The sequence below is a fragment of the Epinephelus moara genome, chromosome 4 (assembly GCF_006386435.1).
Source record: "Epinephelus moara isolate mb chromosome 4, YSFRI_EMoa_1.0, whole genome shotgun sequence".
Lineage (NCBI taxonomy): Eukaryota > Metazoa > Chordata > Actinopteri > Perciformes > Serranidae > Epinephelus > Epinephelus moara.
This window is the reverse complement of record NC_065509.1, coordinates 11,496,917-11,518,113: the sequence shown is the minus strand read 5'-3', so window position 1 is coordinate 11,518,113 and position 21,197 is coordinate 11,496,917. Positions and strand designations below refer to the sequence as shown.

At 40.6% G+C, this 21,197-nt stretch overlaps 2 non-coding genes across 2 annotated transcripts; both read right to left on the bottom strand.

Annotated features, from left to right (window-relative positions):
- Nucleotides 1–426: 426 nt before the first annotated feature.
- trnar-ucu (transfer RNA arginine (anticodon UCU)) lies at nucleotides 427–518 on the bottom strand. The gene is given in 2 exon segments: nucleotides 427–462; nucleotides 482–518. It is a non-coding gene; the product is annotated as a tRNA-Arg (tRNA).
- A 6,968-nt stretch (nucleotides 519–7,486) lies between these two features.
- trnap-cgg (transfer RNA proline (anticodon CGG)) lies at nucleotides 7,487–7,558 on the bottom strand. Its single transcript has one exon. It is a non-coding gene; the product is annotated as a tRNA-Pro (tRNA).
- Between the last annotated feature and the right edge of the window lie 13,639 nt (nucleotides 7,559–21,197).

Below are 21,197 nucleotides of genomic sequence, written 5' to 3'. Positions count from 1 at the left end.
GTGTAATATGAAAAGCAAACCTACATAAAATGATCACCCAGTTCTATAGTTCTTTCTTTTTCATTACATTCTGATGCTTTTACCCAAAGCATCTTAATAAGTGCACTCAATCATGTGCAGACAGCCCCAAAATTACTGGAATAATGCAAGTACAACTTCATCAAATATGCTCAAGTGCTTCAAGTACTACATTTAGAAATGATGAGATAGACAAAACAATCTTTTTTTCTTTTTTTTGTGAGCCACGGTGCAGTCTGAACAGATGAGTAGTCTGTGATGGAAATTGTGCCGAGTTTCCGTTGTCCTGATGTCAATGGGGAGTATGTTTCACCATGCTGGAGCATGGACAGCAAACAGTTGTGATTTTACTCAAGTATGAGTGCAGCAGAAACACCGTCACTTATTAACCAATCAACTTATAAAGGTCGACTCTGGTGGGACTCGAACCCACAACCTTTGAATTACTTTTCTTCTGCTTATCTAGAAGTCCAATGCGCTATCCATTGCGCCACAGAGCCACTTGATAATGTGTGTTGCCTGGAAGAATCTAATATTTGCTTCAGACTTACCACTCTCATAAACCCAGTTTCCAGTTGTATTGGCAGCTGTTTTCAGCTAACAGTCTTTGATAATCCACTGCTAGCTGCGCAGCGACAAAGAGACAGATTTAGCTAGCTACTAAACAATGTTGGACATCTATCAGCTATGAAGGAGTTGTTGGAGAATAAAGAACTTGCATTCATCAAGTTACTATAAACATAAACAAATGAACGCTAATAGTGTTGTGTGTGCTGGATTCGTAAGTAGGAATTGTTTGCTAACGTGTTAGCCATATATCAGCTTAACTTAGCAAGTGGCTAAAAGTAGCAGAGTTTAAAATAAAAGTTCCTTAAGTTAGACTCAGACGTAGATGTGTGACCCAAAATGTTGAGTTCAAACAATATCCAAAACTCTTTTATCAAATTATTAGCATATTTTGCAAAGTGCACAGTTTGGGTTAGCTGTCTAGAAACTTCTTTTGTACCTTTGACAACTTCTTTATTTGTCATGGGTCTTCCCTCTGATGAAAATGATAACCATAAGGAGAACTTCGAAGAGGATAATGATCCCTTTAATTAGGCTACTTCATTAGTATTTAATGGGTCTAATTATGACAATTGCCAGCATGGTTGCTGATTGAATAATTGCTCTAAGTTGGTCATACTTATCAAGTTGATTTAACCCACCACCAGGCTACATGGTGAACAAATTGAGCAAACTATTCAGTACTCATTTGACTCAAGTTTAAGGCAGCAGGGAAACTTTAAGTAAGAAACTTTTGCCTTGAGAGATCTTAATGAGTGTCTCCTTTGATTTCTCAGTGTGGTGTAATCACCAGATGAAACCTGGAGTTGCTGCAGCAACAGTGACATGGAGTCTGACTTTGTGGACTCCTCAGTTGAAGTATTTTAATGATACTGTCTCTTTAATTGCTTTATTTAAGGTGCTTAAGTTGTACAAAGCATCAGTGTCTCTTTTGAACCGTCTGGTATGATATTTCTGCCTGTAATCTATAATCAACCATTCACAGCTGATAAAACAGAAATGCGGAATTGACTGAAACATTCTGAGGAGAAATGTGTCCCTAATATAGACTGTACTCTGAATTCACATTTAGGCTGGATTCTTCCCTTTTTATTCAAGAGGCAACATTAACAGTCTGACTTATCACCGACATTAATATGCTGCTGAGATGTCGTTATTGAGAAGCCCTCAGCACTCACTCATACACACACACACACACAGGCACGCACACACACACACACACACACACACACACTTGTAATGGGAGCGCAAGAGCCACAATTAGAAAGTCGGGCAATTCCACGTTTTCAATTAAAACTTGAAAGGCAAAAACCATTTGACATTAATAACTGAGACACATGCGGCCTCAGCTATGTCAAATCTTCCTTAATTAATTGTAACTATATGAGTTTAAGGGGTCAAAAATGTCCTCCAGTTAGAAGGGCATAATTGTCAATACTTAATTCAAATGAAGAGATGCATATCATGTATTTGCATGTTAATTGAAGGCCTTGCATTGCTATCCTAGTGACATTAGTGTTTATGCCGAGTTCAAATGAGAAGGTTTATCTGACGCTCTCTCAGCTTAACGACTTTAATGTCCTTTCTGTCATGTGTTTACTACATCTGCAAGGTTAAAGACGCAGTGTGCACTGTGTGCGAAAACAATGGAAAGTCACCATTGACTAGGTTTACACACAGTCTGGTATCCATTAATAGGTTTGGTTTAGCACTCCTCCAGATGGAACATCTTGACTCAGACTAGAATAATCCAATCAGCCTTCAGCTGTGTTGAAATTTCAGCATTAATGGGATCACTTTGTGTGAATGGCTGATCTCATTCAACAACTGCAAGCTGGGTGAAAAAAATTATGCCTGTCAATGAACAAAAAATCACCTCAGCTTATTAAACAATGGAGGTTTGCGTGCTAAACCAACCCAGGCTGATTTAAGTCCTTACACACAAGTGCATGATATAGTCACTACATCTCTCAGTAAGGCATTTCATATATTGTTATTGTCAGGATAAGTTAGACCAGTGGTTCCCAACTGGTGGTCCTGGTCCAAAAGCGGGTCCTGGGTCCATTCTGTATGGACTGCAAGTGAATTGCTAACATGTCAAGTTGGTAAAAAACACTTACTTTGAAGTGCTGTTTCCTGCTGTAGAGTAAGTGACTAACAGACAGCTACATGACAGAGGCAACAAACTAGCTCAATGACATGGACATACGCAAGTATGATGCTGAGTACTTTGAACTGTGTGGACCTTAAACAAATGACTAAAGAGAAATCTGGACCCCATGGCTGGACCAGTTGGGAATCACTGAGTTAGAAGACCTAGAAATGCCAGATCGTTCCCATTCCCAGGGCATCACATACCGATGCCTTCGGAATGAGAACAATAAAAAACACCTTCAAACAAAACCAGACTTTCATCCAGGAGACCACAGCCCATGTCCCGTGTAAAACCAAAAGTCAATCGGTCTCATTTGCCATTTTTTTTAAAGAATTTTCTTCTTAAAATCCACCAAGACTCTGACATTCTGCACAGTCAAGAGCACACTTACACATGTTTGTGCAGAATAATCAGTTATTGCATTTTCTTCAATTCCACAGTCATATTACAATAAAAACATTTAATTTATATGTTTTAATGATTATTTTGAATATTTTACGAAAAGTATTATGGCCTTTTAAAATAAACACTACAGTAACTCTTCAGTTCACATAGGTTAATCATGCTAATTGGAAGCATGCCATCAAATAATTAACGACTGATCACTCCAGAAAATATCACTGGTGGTCAGAAGGGTGGAACAAAAAGTGACCAAGCAGCGTTCATAATAAATTATTATATTAATAGGCTGACTTACAGAAACCATGTGTGAGTCCACTTTCCACTTTCCTCACTTCCCTCTTAGTTCAGGATTTTTGAAGTGGGGGTCGTATGAGGTACTTATACTGTATATAGTCAGTGTATTACCGTCAGTAGATGATGGTCGACGCGCCCCCAGTTTTAAATAGCAGGCAGGAGTCTCACCAGGGAGCTCAGCATTACATTGCTGTGGAATATCAAAATGTACTTTAGCCACCTTAAAAGAGTCCCACCTAAAAAAATCAATAACAGTCTATATGGACGGTATGTTGAGGATTTTTTCGACTGCTTTACCTCGCTGTCAGACAGCCCTTGTCTTTGGCGCTACATTTTCTCAACCATGAAATTCTCAGTTTGGGCATTCTTGTCTTAATTTATTGTAATGGTTCAGACAAATATCTACAAGTGATATTCGGGTGCAGGTCGAGCACAGTCTACTTCACATGGTGCTTCAAATTCTTCTTAGTGAGAATATAGTGTAGAAATGATGAGAATAACTGAACAACTGTGTGCTGGGCCACTTCTTGTTCAGTGCTGGGGTTTGTTACTTATGTGACGATGCATGAACACAACATATAGACTTTTTTACCTTTTCTTTTCTTCAGCTTACTCAGGTTGGTTTGAACATAAAACATGCCCGTTGGGTTCAGGTTGTGCTGGGTTAATAATTTCTTGGACTCGGGTTAGATTTGGACAGACATATGGGGCCCAAGCTGCAGTCTAATGTGGACCATGTTGATAGTGCAGTGTGAGCCTTGGTACTGTCAAAAAAGTATTCATAAGATAAAATCTAAAAAAGCTAATTTGAATGGATTTTGTCACTCACAGTGTTTTTTCCTTCTTGGCAACAGGGGGGCAAACTCCATCTGCTGATTAAGACCATGTGTTATTATCAGAAGCTCCAGAACAGCTACTGACTGGACCTTGTGGTGAGATCAGTTTGTCAGCTGCTGTTTCCAAAGTCAGAAATGAACTCTGAACCAGCAAGGATGAACATGTTGGCACCACAAGTCTCATCATGATGTGGATAATTCAAAAAGCAACAAATCAGTCACTTATTCACTTATTCCTTTGTAACAGACACTCCGTAGATTAATGAATCATCATGTGCTTCATCACTGACACATTATTATGGATCCCACTGCATTTGTTGGAAAAGCCATGGGCCTGTGCCGTGAGCTAGCTAGTACTGTACTACATGCTGTGATTGGCTAGTACTTGTCACATTGACACATATTTGTCAGAGGCTTTTAGGGTTAGGGAAAACGGGTCATGATTAGGGCTAGTACTAGCCAATCACAGCACAGTAGGGTGGGACTTACCAAGAAATGCAGCGGGATCTATGCAATACATCACTGACAGCTGTATAGAGTAGCACCTACAAAATGTGGATCGATAAAATGCAAGGCATTGCACTGTGGGGCAGAAAAACAGTGTACATGCTACATGTTGTTCTATTGTTGGTATTTTTAAGGCCATGATCTACAGCATGAATTATATACACTTACAGGTTCTCTCTACTGACTGCCAATGTTTTGGCCGAACTACAGACCTTGGCAAGTGAAATATAGGGTTAACCTTATATAATGTTGAACCTGGCTCAATTTTTTTTACAGCACAGCAGTGTTATTCAGTCTGTAAATCTCACATTTCTTTTTCCACACTGTTTCTCACTCACTAAACAGTCACCATTACCCAATTCTTGCTCTTGTCCAGGATTTAAACCTGGGACCTCTCACACCCAATGCGAGAGTCATACCTCTAGATCAACGAGCGATAGGGTCATTGGTTTAATTCTGCGCTGCCTTGATGTAAGCCTATTTAGATCTGCAGTTGACATATAATTTCGATTATTTGGCATGTGTCTGAAAAAAAAGACAGTTGCAAAGCAGCTGAACCTGTGCACAGTTCTTCTACTGTAACCCTGTACCTCTTGTCTGCACTACAACAAAAAACAACATGGCACTGATCTTCTACTGCACTATTTTTTAGTCTCCAAAGAGTCACCCTTGTGCCATTCTTGCTCTTGGGCTTGTCCAGGATTAGAACCCCAGAGCTCTTGCACCCTAAAGGGCCGTCCACACCAAGAACTATAACTATAAATATAACTATAAATATACAGTTTTAAAAATCGTTTTAAACTCAAGTGTTCGGCAGCGTCCACACTACAACTATAACGACAACGATAGTGGTGGACGATATCGTTTGGATCACTTTCAGAGCGATTTGATGAACGATAGAAACACTGACAGCCAATCAAAATCCATCTGAAATGACAGGTCGAGACGTTCATCACGTCACGTACCACTAAGAAAGCTCCAGGATTTTTTATATACCCACTTAAAAATGTGCAAATATCCGTAACAATATAGTTTTGTGACAGAACTTTAACTTCAGTGATTTTGTTTCGCAAATACCGGGTAAATAACTGCAATAAAATACATTTTGCAGGGGAATACGTCTCCTCTTTTCCCCTCCATTCATAAAATTCAACCTGTGCGCTAGAGCTCTGCGTGGGACTGTTTTCTTCAACCCGCTCCTGCCCACTCCCGCTGAATTTCTGACCATTACTGGCCGCAATTTTATTTATTTTTCTACCTTTATATACTAATCACGCAGTGATTGAGGTTAAGGCAAGCCTGGCGCCAGGATGAAGTTACTGAGCGGGGCAAATCTTTATTATGCAACATAGGCTCACACAGTGAGTTATAAAGAGCGCGCAGCCGTGCATAATTGTCGCTCGTAATGACAGCTCGTCGCCGGTGAAACACAATAAGCTGCACGTCTTCATTCATGTTTGTCGCATGACAGATGGAGCTTACAGACAGACAGGTGGAGCAAGCGGTAAATTGGTTTTCTTTTTCTTTCTCGCAACATACAGCAATAACAGGTCATCAATATCCATTTTATCCATCACTCTGCTCCCCTGCCGACCGCAACGAGCAGTGTGTGTTTGGCGTAACCTAGCAACACAACGATATCGTTCATTGGTGTGGATGCTGGCATTGTTATCGTTATAGTTAACGTTACAGTTATCTTTCTTGGTGTGGACGGCCCTTAAGTAAGAAGCATAACCCTAGCCCAATGAGTCAGGTAAAATAAGTATCAGTCTGCGCCACACTGACAAATATCTGACAAAATAGATCTACAGCTGGCATACAATTTCCATTATTTGGCATGTGTTTTAGGTAAGCATGGCTTGAAAACCAGTAATAATATTTATTAAAAAAAAGAAAAAAAATCCCATAAAGACTCAACTGCAAAACTTTTGCTCTTGTGCTTATCTGTAATTTGAACCCTGTGCCTCTTGCAGCCACAACAATGACATCCAGCAGAGCACTGTATTGGCTCAAGTTTTATTCCATCCATCCATCCATCCATCCATTTTCATCCGCTTATCAGGGGCTGGGTCGCGGGGGCAGCAGGCCAAGCAAAGCATGCCAGATGTTCCTTTCCCCAGCAATGCTTTTCCAGCTCATCCTGGGGGATCCCAAGGTGTTCCCAGGCCAGATGAGATATGTAATCCCTCCAGTGCGTTCTGGGCCTCCTACCAGTGTGACGTGCCCAGAACACCTTTAATGGGAGGCATCCTGAATTGGTGCCTGAACTCTGAGCCCACTCCAGATGTCTGTTCTCCTTACCCTGCCTCTAAGGCTGAGCCCAGCCACCCCACGAAGGAAAATCATTTCGGCCGCTTGTATCCATGATCTCATTCTTTTGGTCATTACCTGGCGCTCATGACCATAGGTGAGGGTTGGGATGTAGATTGACCAGTAAATCGAAGGCTTAGCATTCTGGCTCAGCTCCCTCTTCACCAAGATGGCACCCGCATCACTGCAGAAGCCGCACCAAAATGCTGATCCAACTTTCATACCATTTCTGTTTTTTTGTATGTCTCCTATGTGAGCATGGCTTGGAACAACACAGGGTCAACTTTTAAAGAAATTCAAGCTGTCACAATTTTTGCAACAATACACCTCAGTACTTGGCAAGTACAAAACAGGTTTTACCTTCAAAAGATGCAATCTAGCTAACTTTCTTGTTCTCGGGCTCGTCCGGGATTTGAACCCGGGACCTCTCACACCCGAAGCGAGAATCATACCCCTAGACCAACGAGCCAGGTAGAAGATGTATTGTCCTGTGCTGAATGGATGAAAGCCCGCTTAGATCTGCAATTGACAAATAATTTCCAATTTTTGGCATGTGTCTTAAATAGGCAAGATTTGGGGGGGAAAAAAACACAAAATGCAAAAAAAATTAACTGGTGCACAGTTCCTATAGTGCACTGTTTTCACTCAATATACAGTCATTGCTGTCCCACCCTTGCTCTTTGGCTCATCTGGAATTTAACCCTGTACCTCTTGCACGCTCAACGATGACATTCAGCAGGACACTGCACTGGCTAAATTGTAGACCTTGGCAAGATAAATACAGGTTTTACCTTCAGAACTCTACTTGTGGCTCAGTTTTTGTCACAGCACAACACTGGCTTGATTGTTAAGTGCACACTCCTTTACGGCACTGTTTCTTACTCAGCAAACAGTCATCATCACCACATTCTTGCTCTTGGGCTTGTTTGAGATTTGAACGCAGGACCTCTCACAACCAAAGCAAGAATCATACCCCAACGAGCCAAGCAGATGACATAATCATTCTGTCATTCTGGCAAAAGAACAGAGGTCTACCTGAGTGTGCGACGTGACAGTGAGGCTGCAGTGCAGTAGTGATTTTGTGTACTCAGGATGAATTTTTAAAAGGAGGATGGGACATGTATGAGGGGGGCTCGTTGGGCATCTTTGCCTGGGGCCCCTCAGAGTCTAGGATCACCACTGCCTTACCAGAGTGGTAACGAAAAAAGGAGACAGGATGGAGCGCTTCTATTGGCACCAGCCACAACTGTAGTCAATAGAAATGCAAAAATGACCATTCTAATGTGTAATGAACTGAACTGGTCTGCGCGATGGAAACAAGGCTTTTCACTACATTTTGGTAAATCTGTATTAGCTTGCTGCAGCTCCAGTTTGCAGCCTAACCGTGGATATACAGACAAGCACCTGGATTACCTTTGATACTGAAGAAAAAAGAAATCACGAGGAGCAGCTTTTAAATTCAGAGATACTACATTATCCCTGGAAAGAGTAAGTCACATCCCAGTGATTAAGAGAAAAAAAAGCTGTGTGATTTTTTGATGAAAAAAGGTCAATTGCTTGCTAAGGGTTAACTAAACTATTGACCTGGCAATTTGCTATGTTTGGCATATTCTCAAATGTTATCATGTCGAGTGTAAAGTGTGTTTTTGGGTCGGCAGTTAGATTGAAAAAGTAAGAGGTTAGAAATACACCAGAGTGCAGTCCAATTAGATGATTATATGTTGTGGATGTAGAAAGACTTGGTGCAAAAAGGGGCTGCAACCCAATTCCACTCAATCCATACACCCAGTGCATCAGCTTTCAAGTCACACAAAAAGAAACAGGGGAAAAAATAGCAGAAGAATTGCACTTGACAGTTTTTGTAGCCAATTTTCCTCAATTTCAGCTCTTCATGTTTTCTTTATTCCAGATATGGACATCCACTGTCTCTGTGTGCCAGCCTCTCACTTGGTGCTGCTAGCTTATATAACAGGTTAGCAGGTCTTCCCTTTTTGATCCACAGAGGAAAAGAGGAGGCAGTTTTTAAAAGTGTGGCTATCCCTGACTGCCTACCCCAGGCTACTGTCAAATTGTCACATTTTCTAAAGCTCCATTTTCACAAATCAAACCATCTCCATAGTGAGATTACCAGCACTACTGTGGCATCCCACTGTTCATTCTTTCTCAGTCTTTTTTTATCTGTCTGAATCTCTGTCTCTCCCTTTCACAAGATCCCCTCTTTTATAAGCATTCTTTTCCTTTTCTTTCACTCATCTTTTCTTTCCGTTGCCACTTCTTCCCCCCTCTTTCTCCTCCCCCAAGAAGCTATTTATTCTTCTGCTAAATCTCACCAGCATCCCTCTACTTTTTGTCTTGACATTCTTCTCTGCTTCCCTCTTCTTTGCTTCCTGTGGAGTTTCTGCAGTCGTTCCGCACACGTCCAGAGGGTGAAAGTGTCAGCTGATGGTGAATGAAACATTAAACAGCGCCAAGCCTGACATTCTTGCAGCTCCTCTTGGCTGCCAGGAGAAGGCTGGACTGCATCGCATTCGTCCTGGCCTTCATGAAAAGCCTGCTCGAGTTTCAACATAATCTTCCTACATGGCATTATGTGAGCTAGAGAGCAGCCACACACAGTCTGCAGCGAGAGACATGCTGGGAACTGCTTTGTGTGAATAACATCACACATACAGTATGGAAGGGCATATGTGTGCTTTACATTTTCTGTGTGTGTGTGTTTGGCAGATTGCCACGACGCTGCAAAGCTGCAAATTTAGTGAAAGACATTGTGCCTACTCAGTGAGGTAATTCCACTTCTCTCCTGAAGCTAAACAAAATTACAGTCATTATAGCAGCATGAAGAAAAGACCACATCATTGAACTGTAAGGTAATTCAATTTGCATTGACAGTAAGTAAAGATATCTCTTTACAGATTATACCAGTTTATTAGAAAATATGATAGAGATAGGAGTGTGGCTATGCAAGACTTGAATAAAAAAATAACAGTATTGCTTTCACAGATAAATTTGCACCTTTTAGTCCCTCACACCGGTCCAGTCGCTGGAAGAAAATGTTTCCATTTGTGCATGACCCTTCATTATGTTTCCACCAGGGTCCAAAAGTAACCCCTGCCAAGCACCAAATGTGGGTAGATTTTCCATTTGGCGAGTAAATCTCAGAAGGCTGTCCGCCACACTGGTAAATGTTTGTGCCAAAATAGTCATGTAAAGAAAAACCCAGCTCCTACGCTGCTCCTGTGCTGTCTGTGTCACACACACATACAAACATACATGCACGACGTTGCCTAAAACCAACATATTCTCCCTCCGAACTTGTCACATATTGACGTTTGGTCATGGACTTCCCACGTCCAGAGATAAGTCAAACTGTCTCTCCGAAATTAAATCCTGGATGCAAGCAAACTTTCTTAAACTCAACTGTGACAAATCAGACATGATCCTAATTGGTCCAAATTCCCTCACCCAAACAGCCAAAGACTTCCACCCTGTCCCCCTCCCCTCACTGCCGCAACCTTGGTATCATCTTCGACAGCAACCTCTCCTTCGACCAACACATCAAACAAGTCACTAAAACAGCCTTCTTTCACCTTAAAAACATTTCTCGCCTCCGCCCCTCACTCTCTCGCAATGCTGCCGAAGCCCTGATCCACGCCTTCATTACATCCCGCCTTGACTACTGCAATAGCATCCTTTATGGCACAACCTCCAAACTCCTCAATAAACTCCAATATATCCAAAACTCTGCCGCCCGCCTCCTCACTCACACCCGCTCCCGCGACCACATCACCCCTGTCCTTCAGAACCTCCACTGGCTCCCTGTTCCACAACGCATCCACTTCAAACTCCTCCTACTCACCCATAAAGCTCTCCACAACCAGGCCCCCTCTTACCTCACAGACCTGCTCCACCCTTACACCCCTTCCTGCAGCCTCCGCTCTTCCAATGCCAACCTTCTCACCGTCCCCAAGACCAAGCACAGAACCTGGGGGGACAGAGCCTTCTCTGTTGCTGCCCCCACCCTCTGGAACTCCCTCCCAAAACTCATCCGTGACTGCACTGACCTCCCATCATTCAAATCACTACTCAAAACTCACCTGTTCCGTTCTGCTTTTAATGTTTAGCTACTTTTATTCATTTACTTATTTACTTGTTTTTTCACTCCCATTACTATTCCTCTTTGTCTTCGATGTCTTTGCTGAAAATTGTTGTTTTATTTGATGTGTTTGAACTGTCTCTGTAAAGTGACTTTGACTTTTAAATAAAATGTATTATTATTATTATTATTATTATTATTAAGATACCCAGGGTCAGTGGTTGTGGAAGTTAGGTTTTGGGTTTGGCTTTATAACCTGACGGGAAGCTAACACCGTGTGGTGTGGTGTGGTGTGGTGTGGTGTATGTTGGACCCATCCACCACACCTTTCGCCTGCCCCACGTGGAGTTTCGTCACCTTAACTTTCATTCTTGTCCTGCCGCGTTAACTAGTGATGTCCAAATGAAGCTTCATGAACCACCAGTTGTATTTGCTGAACCCACTAGATGGCACTCTTGGTGTAATGAAAAAGGCTCAAGGGATGCCAGTGCAGTTTGGTTTCAATTAGCAATGGCCAAATAATGCTTCCTGAACCATTTTCTTTATTTTTTGGGTCCACTCTGGCACTCTTTGTTCAACAAAGGGTTGAAACCAAACTGTATTGGCATCCCTTGAGCCTTTGTCATTGCACCAACAGCGCCATCTAGTGGGTTCAGCAAATACAACTGGTGGTTCATGAAGCTTCATTTGGACATCACTAGCGTTTATCCCTGCTGCTGCCAAGCGCCTTTGAACTATAACAGCGACTGGCTGCACACATGCAGACATGAAAGGACTCTATTCATTAGTGTCTAACGCCGCAAGTCACTGCCCAAGCGGAGGATTTCAATGACTTCAGAGTGAGACCGGGTTGCTAAATCTGACTCAAGCGCTCTTAGTTTTGTGGCACTATTTACTGTATAGGAAATCAGCTGATCCACTAAACTATCACTGGCCACCGGTCTGCTGCTAGCTAGCATTGTGCGCACACTTACGAAGGTAATAAAATACTAACATGGAGGCTTCGTAGTCTAAACCAAGATGTCAAACCTTTTATTGCCTCCTGCATTGTCAGCAGCAGCACGCTGCTTCACTTCACCTTATGATCTTACCTTTCACAATAAAAGCCCAAGACATATACAGTATACTGCATCAACATTTACCAAAGGGAACTTACTCACATGCTGAGCATGTGGTGATGAGTTGTTCAGTATTATATATATATATAAAAAAAAAAAATGCTTCACATTTTGCTCTGGTCTTTTCTTTAAGTTTGTATCCAACTTAATACCTTATTATCTCAATAAAATGTACTGAAATAAATCTGAAATAAATATATATGTGAAACAAAAAAGGAAATTTATGCTTGGCCAGTGGATTATTTTCTTCTACCAGCCCGCTTTCCTGGTGGGTCAAAAAGTTTCGGACAATGGTTTCTACTTGGGGATAGTGCATAGATTTTTTTTTTACACTAACATTGCTGCATTTTCTACCAGAAAAGTGCTGAAAACTGTTTTTTGTGTGCTCTCAGGCATGATTGCGCCACTTAAACTGGGTCAAAAGCCAAACCGTGATATTTTCCTAACTGGGCATTTTCTTGTGCCTGAACCTAATCAGAAGAACACAGCATTGTTGAACTGTACATAAATCAACTGTTTTCACATATCTGCTACATATAACATAGAAATACAAAATTTCCATGGTTTGCGGATAAATACAATACAACATTTATTCTGGTGATTGGGTTGGGTAGTACTCTGCTTCTATCACACCTTCCTGCTCAATCCCTTTTGTAGACGAATACCTCTAAACATTGGTAGTGTTGTAAATCTCATTGCAGCGTAAACTGTAGCAAATGACTGCTTGAGATACATTTTAAGTGTCAAACACTTTATTTCCTGAATGCTGGTCAAGTTTTATGCACCAACCAGACCAAATCTCTTTCATTATGGAAAGGAAAACAATATTCAGGCGATAGGTGACAATTCAAAATATAAAAATAGGCCAAAATGAAGTACCATGCAATAAGTCTCTCAGGCATTCTGTATTGGGTTCAAATATTTATTTTCCAGTGATTCTTTTTTTTCCTCATTTAGTATTACCCTGCTGAGTCAATAGACATGTAGGCTTGATATCCTCTTCAGTCCTCTTTTGTCTTTTAATTGGGGAACTAACCTCTCTAAATATGCATGTCGCACCGATTCATATCAATGACACATTCATTCATTTCAATTAATTCATAAACCCCTGGACTTTAATAGCTCATATGTGTTCCAGCATGATTCTCGCTGATGTTCGAAATTGTCTGCAAATGAAAAACATATCCCACATATCTGTGTTCACTTAGTAGTTGAAAATGATGTTGGTATATTTCGAGAAAAAAAGTTTAAATATGACAAAAATAATCTAACAAGAATTTATTCATAATATTTCAAGAAAAAAAAATCTATCTGCTCTTTAGTCTGCTGTGTATGACGTGATTGTTCTGCTGATATGGTAGTGTCCCCTTCAGACTGTTTGACAGACACAGGACTGCATTGGGAACTCTCCCTGGAGGAGGCAAAGTTTAAGCAGCTGTGTTAGGGACATGTCCCTGACGTCCATATACAGACATATGCCCTTGCATTGAGAAAATACAATTTTCCTATAGCAAATAAAAACCTTTTTCAGGCCCTACCCATGTTGCAGGCTTGGGTATCTCCAATGGGTGGGAATAGATGGGAATAGGAAACAGGAAGTACAATAAAATAAGGATGTGTGTATGGGCACTCTGTACATGCACATGCAGGTGTAGAAGGAGTCTTCGCTCTTAAAACTAGGTTGAGAGCACCACGTGTACATTGAAGGTTTTTTTGATTGATGTGGTTTTCAGGTCGATTAATCTCCCAACTTGACCATTCTAATAGGGCCAAGGATAGCTGGAGAAGAGAGAGAGTAATAACTGACACAAAGAGAGATGAGGAAGACAACTGGGAAGGAGGAGGCACTGAAAGACATGATGGGGCGCAGAAGGGCAGAAATAGACACAGGGAAAGAAAAGGAGACTGGGAGTTACAGAAACAGCTACCCAGCGAGAGACAACATGGCACAGTCAGAGAGCAGCCTAATAGGCCACCGCTACCTTGAGAAGTGTAAAGTAGGTCTGGACAGTGCAGGCTATTTGCAGACTGAGCGGTATTACACATTGTTAATAGGTTCAGCCAGGGCTCTGCTCATTAATCAGATCGAGAACAGACACCAGGAGCAGAGGAAGAGACAAGAAGAGGAGGAGGAGGAGGAGAGAGATGGATGGAGGCGGACATCAGAGGAGGAAAATGAGGTTTCTTCGAGCAGAGGTGAACACCTTTTAGCGAGGGCCCTCTCTGTTTCTCACCTCTTACTCTTTCAGGTTCTCTCATTCTCACCTTTCTCACAGTCATCTCGCTGCCTTGCTTTCTCTGAAGTGTTTTCTAATCTATTGATTTAGTTTAGTTAGTTTACCTAAGTTTGAGATATTAGCATTAATCTTTTAATATAATAATTTTGAAAAATATTTGCTTTCTTGCTGAGAGTAAAATAAGAAGTTTTATTTAGTGGTATCGATCTTCTCACCAAACTCAAATGCCTCCAGATGTCCTCAAACTAATCACGAAAAAAGGAAGAGTTTGTCTTAAACAATAGATGGTCTGAGTTTATTCAGTTTCTAGAAATTAGGGGTGTTGATATTATTTAGGAAGATTAAAAAAATTATTTACATAAAAAAAATGACAAAAGAGTTGTAGGAAGTATGTTCCTCATGTTAAGTGTCGTTCGCAATAAGTACAAGTCATTTTCATGATTGACATAATAGTTTGGTGTCACATTTAATGCTGGCATTGTGGCATTGTCACAGGCTGTCCATAATCACTCAATAGAGCTATTCCTATAAGCCACTTTAATTTTAACACTTTGCATTTAATAGATGTACATATGTGACTTGCTTTATCAAGTTCAGACACATTGATCATGAAACATATTTTGAGTTTTATGCACTGCATTACATACTGACAATCAACGAGCCATGATTTTGAGAAAAAAGCCTTCAGAATTTGCAGTATGGTGGCCACATGCTGTACTACAGGGACTGTTCCAGGGTGAACATTACACTGAAAAGATAAGGGATGCTTTTATTTTGTAGCTAGCAATGTAACAAGAACAAGAATATCCAGCAACACAGTGCAGGAAGATGGAAAATTTTTCATACAAATTTTTTGTCAGTAGAATTGTGGTCGATTGGATGAACAAAGTTAGCATACAGTTAGCAATGGACTTCACACAACAGTATTTTGATTAATTTGTATGAAAAATCCTTTTGATTCTTTTGATCAGTGAAAGCTTGTGGACTGAGGGGATATAAATAATCGAGGAATGGACACAAATTCAGAGGTTCTGACCGCTTCAAAGGTAGGGAGCCGGCACTTTTTCTTTCTGTTTGTTTTGGTTACCATGCTGGTAAGCTCAGTTGCCATCCTTTGGTGCTCATGCCTTTTGCAAAAGTGAACTGAACTGTGATTGAACTGTGGAGAATCTAACTGAGCTAACATTGTGTAGCATGTCTATATTGACAAAAGTTTAACATTAAACATTTTTATTTTGATGCACAGAGCTTAGCCACTTAGTGCTAGCTTACGCAGCTTTCAACTGAGTCACCGTTTTGCCGGTTTTGTTTATTAGAAATCAGACAAAAGCCCACTGTCCTGAGCCCTGCCTTATAAGCCTTTAATTCATAATTTCCGGGAGACATAGAGGGATGGAGGGAGAGTGACGCTGAGTAGAACCAGAGTGCGGTTTACAAGTGCTCGCTGCTAGCTAAACATCATGCCTTTAGAAGCTTCTAAGATGTATTTATTGTCTGAACTGGGCTTTAAGAGTTTCATATTTTAAAAACAAAGACTTTATAAAAAAAAATAAAAAATCCAGCAAAAACCCAAAATAGAGATAATGACACAAATCCATGTTTCTCTATAAATGAACCATTGCAACATCTAACTAATTTTGACAGAGCATATCACATATGGGGAATATGTCCTCAACAACACAGAGTCAGCCATTTTGGAAGGATAAGGGTTAGAGTGTCAGTGTTTAAAACACCAAATGTTGTATATAAACTTTACAGCTAGACACAAAGGTAGACTAATGTGTGTTTCGTTTTGTTAGATAACAGCAGATTAATTATACATGACTAGACAGCGTTTTGTTAGCATTAAGTAGGCACAAGATTAGCAAGCTTATCTTTGTCCAGGTGGTTGTGTCATGTTAATTTGAATATAGCTTGTGGATCTGAAGGTCCTGTACCCACCTGTTTGTAAACTGGACATGGGCCTCAAAACATTCAGTTTTTTCTTAAGTCCCTATTTTTATATGCACAAAATGTTCCGGTTTTTGCCCTTCTTCCAAAAAAGAAATTCCTACTAAGCTGTTTAATGGCAAAAGAAAATAAATATTTCATTGATACTGCAGTTTACGTGCAGCTGTACATAATCTGTTCAACATGCCCTTAACATGTCATTTATCATGCTGAAATATAGAAAAGTGGAACGGCTGGAGCTGCTTGTCATTATGCATCTATGCATTAAAATTTTAAAGTTTCTTACTGGTGGCGGACTTGTTGAGCCATTCGAGCTCAGCCTCCCTCTTTCATTCCTTCCACTACCTTCCTTAAAAGTTCGGCATTGCAATATGTACACATATCCTAAAACCTGTTGATATCTGAGTCTTTCATAATGTTTAAAAGTAGGTGTGTTTCTTCTTCAGACCAGAGATGTCGGCTTTTCTTATGGGCATGCATCTCTACCCCAACCTTGAAAACTGTTGACTAGTTGGTTTGTGTATAACGTCTTCATGACAGCACACAGAGCCAACTGTAAACAGACAGAGGCTGTAAAAACCCCAACTGGGACGCATATGCCCAATAGGCTGTATACCTGTCCACATAATGCTACCAAAACCTGAATAATACCGATGAATAATTTCAGTTGTGTAATATTTTGCCTATTTGCCTCCGTCAAGAGCTTCTCCTTTATATCGGCATTTCTTTTTCATACTTATTTATACATTTCTGATAATGAACGATTTACAGATGACAAATTATTAGACTGGCAGCTATCATAGCTACAGATGTTCAGCTTTCCAAGATGGTGGCGCTGCTCCCACAATGCTCTGTGATTCCCATTCCCGATTACAGTACCTACAGTGATGATGCGAAGTGATAATTCAGAAATCTCAAACATCTGAAACATCACTGCAGACTGAAGTCATAAATATTTATGGCACAGTGAATAGTGGATGAGTGAATGTGAGGGAGTGATTTCAGACACAGCTGTGGATTGTTTACAGGCAGGTTCCAAATGGCCATCTGAGGTCCTGGGAGAGTTCCTCCTGGCTGGTCCTGCTGGTTGACCTCAGTGGCCAGGTCAGTGTAAGAGCCCAAACTGAAATAAGCAATTTGGAGCAAAGCAGCAAGGTGCAGCCACATTTAGTCAGTCTCCCCTTCACCTCCTCCTCCCCTATACCTTAAAGTATTTCCTTCCTGAAATGGCGAGTGGCAAGCTGCCCTATTTTTTCACCCTTGTGCTCTTTCACAGTCCCTTCGGTTGCCACTCTATGTGCATTTTGTACAATATCAATGCATGACATACAGTTAAAACACTATTACATTTGGACTGGATTGCACTGGAAAGATTTTATATGATATAATATGAGGTTAGGCATGTAAATTAAAAAATTAGAGAGAAAAATCTGGGTCTGTGCATGCACCCAGCCAGTCTCTGTACTCATTATGCTGTTTAGGTTGGCGGTGGGCTGGAGCCTATCCCAGCACGTATTGGGCGGAGAGGCAAGGTACACTCTGGACAGTTCACCAGTCTATCACATAGCTCAAATCTGACTCAAATTCCTTTTGAAAAATGTCTTCTAAATGGCATGATGATACCGTCAACAATCATTCATGCCAATGAGGAAAGTGTAGGAGTCTTCATCTGGCATGTTTACTGTCTTACATCAATGAAATCTGGTGCGTCTTTCATAACTCTACAGATTTGGGCATGTTTCTTCATGAAAAAGAAAGAAATTTTATGTGTTTAACATTTGCTGTGGTTTGTTAACCAAAGCTGTTATTTCTGAGCTTCAAAACCTAATGTGTTATTGAATGGAAGACTGCTTTTGATGTTTGTTTCCTTTATCTGTGTGTCTCAACAAGAAAAATATGCCAGTTTTAGATAAAAGCTGAGCCCTGTATTGTATTAAAATACTTTTGTCAGTTATAAATATTTGGCATGGTGTTTAACAATGCTTGTCTTGCTGTGTGGTGTGTGGAAGCAGTGTGTTGGATTTAGATTTCTTAATTGGTGTCCTGGTCCTGTTCGTTTAACTGTGTGACATGTTTTTGCTTCATTTGCCTTGTCTTAAAAGTAAGAATCCAATCCAAAAATGATGTTTTGCTTCTCTGTATTGCCATTTTGATAGCGATGTGAGTCGGCCAGTACATGTCAGCTCTTAGTTTTCTTGTCAAAACAACAGAATTCTGGTAAATCTTTCCTAAAATATTTATATGTGCTTGGAGCTAAAGAGCAACTGCTATCTACAGAAACTCAAACTGTAATGTCACAAAACCCAGGTTTCTTTAAAAAATTATATAGTTTGGGCTATATTTTTGGTCCTAACCAATGTTTATTTCTGCATTGCACTAAAAATGATCACGTTGAGGGTTCCAGGTGTATTACAGTGTCAATCATGTTAAAGTCCTGTCCATCATCCCATCATGTTTCATTGCAGGAAGCAAATCTCCAAAGATAATGACTATATTTGCTCAATACTTTCTCTGGTATTTTTAATAGAAGCCAAAACATAGAGGAGAGAGTCATATAAACGTCTCAAAGCAGAGGCGTTCTCAAGTCCCAAATTTTAGATCCATCTAATTTTGACCCATGAAAACCTGCCTGACTCTTGATAATCATGAATGAATTGAAAGTGAAACAGTAGCAGCAGCACAGCTGTGCTAACAAAGAGTTACAACACATTGTTTTCCCTGCTCTTCACAGTTTACACTCTCAGTCTTGCATTGACAACACGTTATTCTCACGTGATGAGTATGACACACCACATAATTATTACTGACAGCCAGTCAGCTTGGATCCATTTGGGTATGAGACATACTGACAAACAGACCGGCAGCAATACAGCAGGACCCTACTGAACCTGATAGGGTCGCTTCTCAGTTACTATTACCAGATGGACTGCTATCTCTGTCATATTTAATGCATGGGGTAAAGTAAAATCAGATATTTCTTTCTGAATACATTATACATGTTAGGAAATGCTTGTTGAAGATGTGAAAATGTGAAGTACACAGAACTGCATTATGGAGTTAGTTTGAACTGTTCTTACCCGTTTTTGTGTCCATGTAACCTGAAATCATGGCTCAATGATGCCATCCATAATATAACCCCTGCCTTTTAGAGTTCATAGTGTCAGTGTGGTTTCGTTCATCCCTTGTGTTTGAGCAGTGAGTTCACTATTTTCTGCAAGCTCTCTTAACTCTTTCAGTCTAATAATTACATGAATTAACATTCTTGTTAAATGCCACAATCATAAACACAAGCAACATTGCCATCACAAATGTACCTTTAAATCTTTTGGCTCGAATTGGCTACCAGGCCCCACAATTACGGCTCACTACTTTGTGGGTGTATGCTTTGTGCTAACATTAGCTGCTGAAAAAAAAAGCCGTTAGCTGTGCTGCAGTTTGTTCTTCAGCCTGGGGGGGTTATGTGCTTTGTGCTACTGGGTTAGCTGCTAACATGAGCCTGCCATTGGAGGGTGGCTTGTTCTTTAGCACAGATTGTGCGTGTGCTGTGTGCTACTGGGTTAGTAACTTACAAGAGATATGGGTCATGCTATTTAAATCTAATTTTATTTATTTGGTGACTTTTTTAATCATTCATATTTGGCTGGGTGGTGGGTGACACATTTTTCTGCTCATTAAACATATGCTTTACTCAGACTTTAAGAAGCCATACCTGAACTTCAATCCATTTTTAACACCGACTCAAAATTACAATGAGGGTTGTCAGAAGCTGGAAGTAAATTAATAAATATGATTTTGATCCATCCATCCATCCATTTACGTAACCGCTTATCCTCTTGAGGGTCGCGGAGGGGCTGGAGCCTATCCCAGCTGACATTGGGCGAGAGGCAGGGTACACCCTGGACAGGCTGCCAGACTATCACAGGGCTGATACATAGAGACAAACAACCATTCACACTCACATTCACACCTACGGACAATTTAGAGTTATCAATTAACCTAGTCCCCAATCTGCATGTCTTTGGACTGTGGGAGGAAGCCGGAGTACCCAGAGAAATCCCATAATAAATGATCTGTTAATTAATGAGTTTCAGAGGTATTCATAGGCAGAGATGTTTCTAAATTTTGGACTGAGCCAGATAAGCTCTAAATCTCTCTGCTACCAGTCTTTATGCTAAGCTAAGCTAATAGCCTCCAGCCTCAGACATGAGAGTGGTATCAATCTTCTCAATCTCGTCATGTGACTCTTTGCAGTGTATATCCAAAAATGTCAATCCATTTCTTTAATGGAAAATTAGCCTCAGCTAGCATTTAAAAAGTTAATCATATGGCTTCTACATTGTCCCTGAAGGGCCCTAAAGGAAAGTGAAAGATCAATTTTAATTGAGCTGCCAACACTGCCAGAAAGACAAGATCATTTCAGGGGTGTCTGAAGACATTTTCATCATCCTTAACTCTAAATAAAGTCAGTCCTTGGACATGGCGATGCACTGAACCAGCAAACACACACACATAATGTGAGTAGTGCCATCGCAAGAAATGTAAATCTACCTATGTAGCAGAAGTTGCCTTTTATCCTTTTTTCATGAGGCTTCTCAGAACCCAACATACTTTTAGAAGAGAGTTTCATGGCGCTTCATTATGTGGGTGCTATTTTCCTTCAGCTGGCCTGTGGACTTTTTAGCTGGTTTTAATTCCACTTCCAGGAAAAGG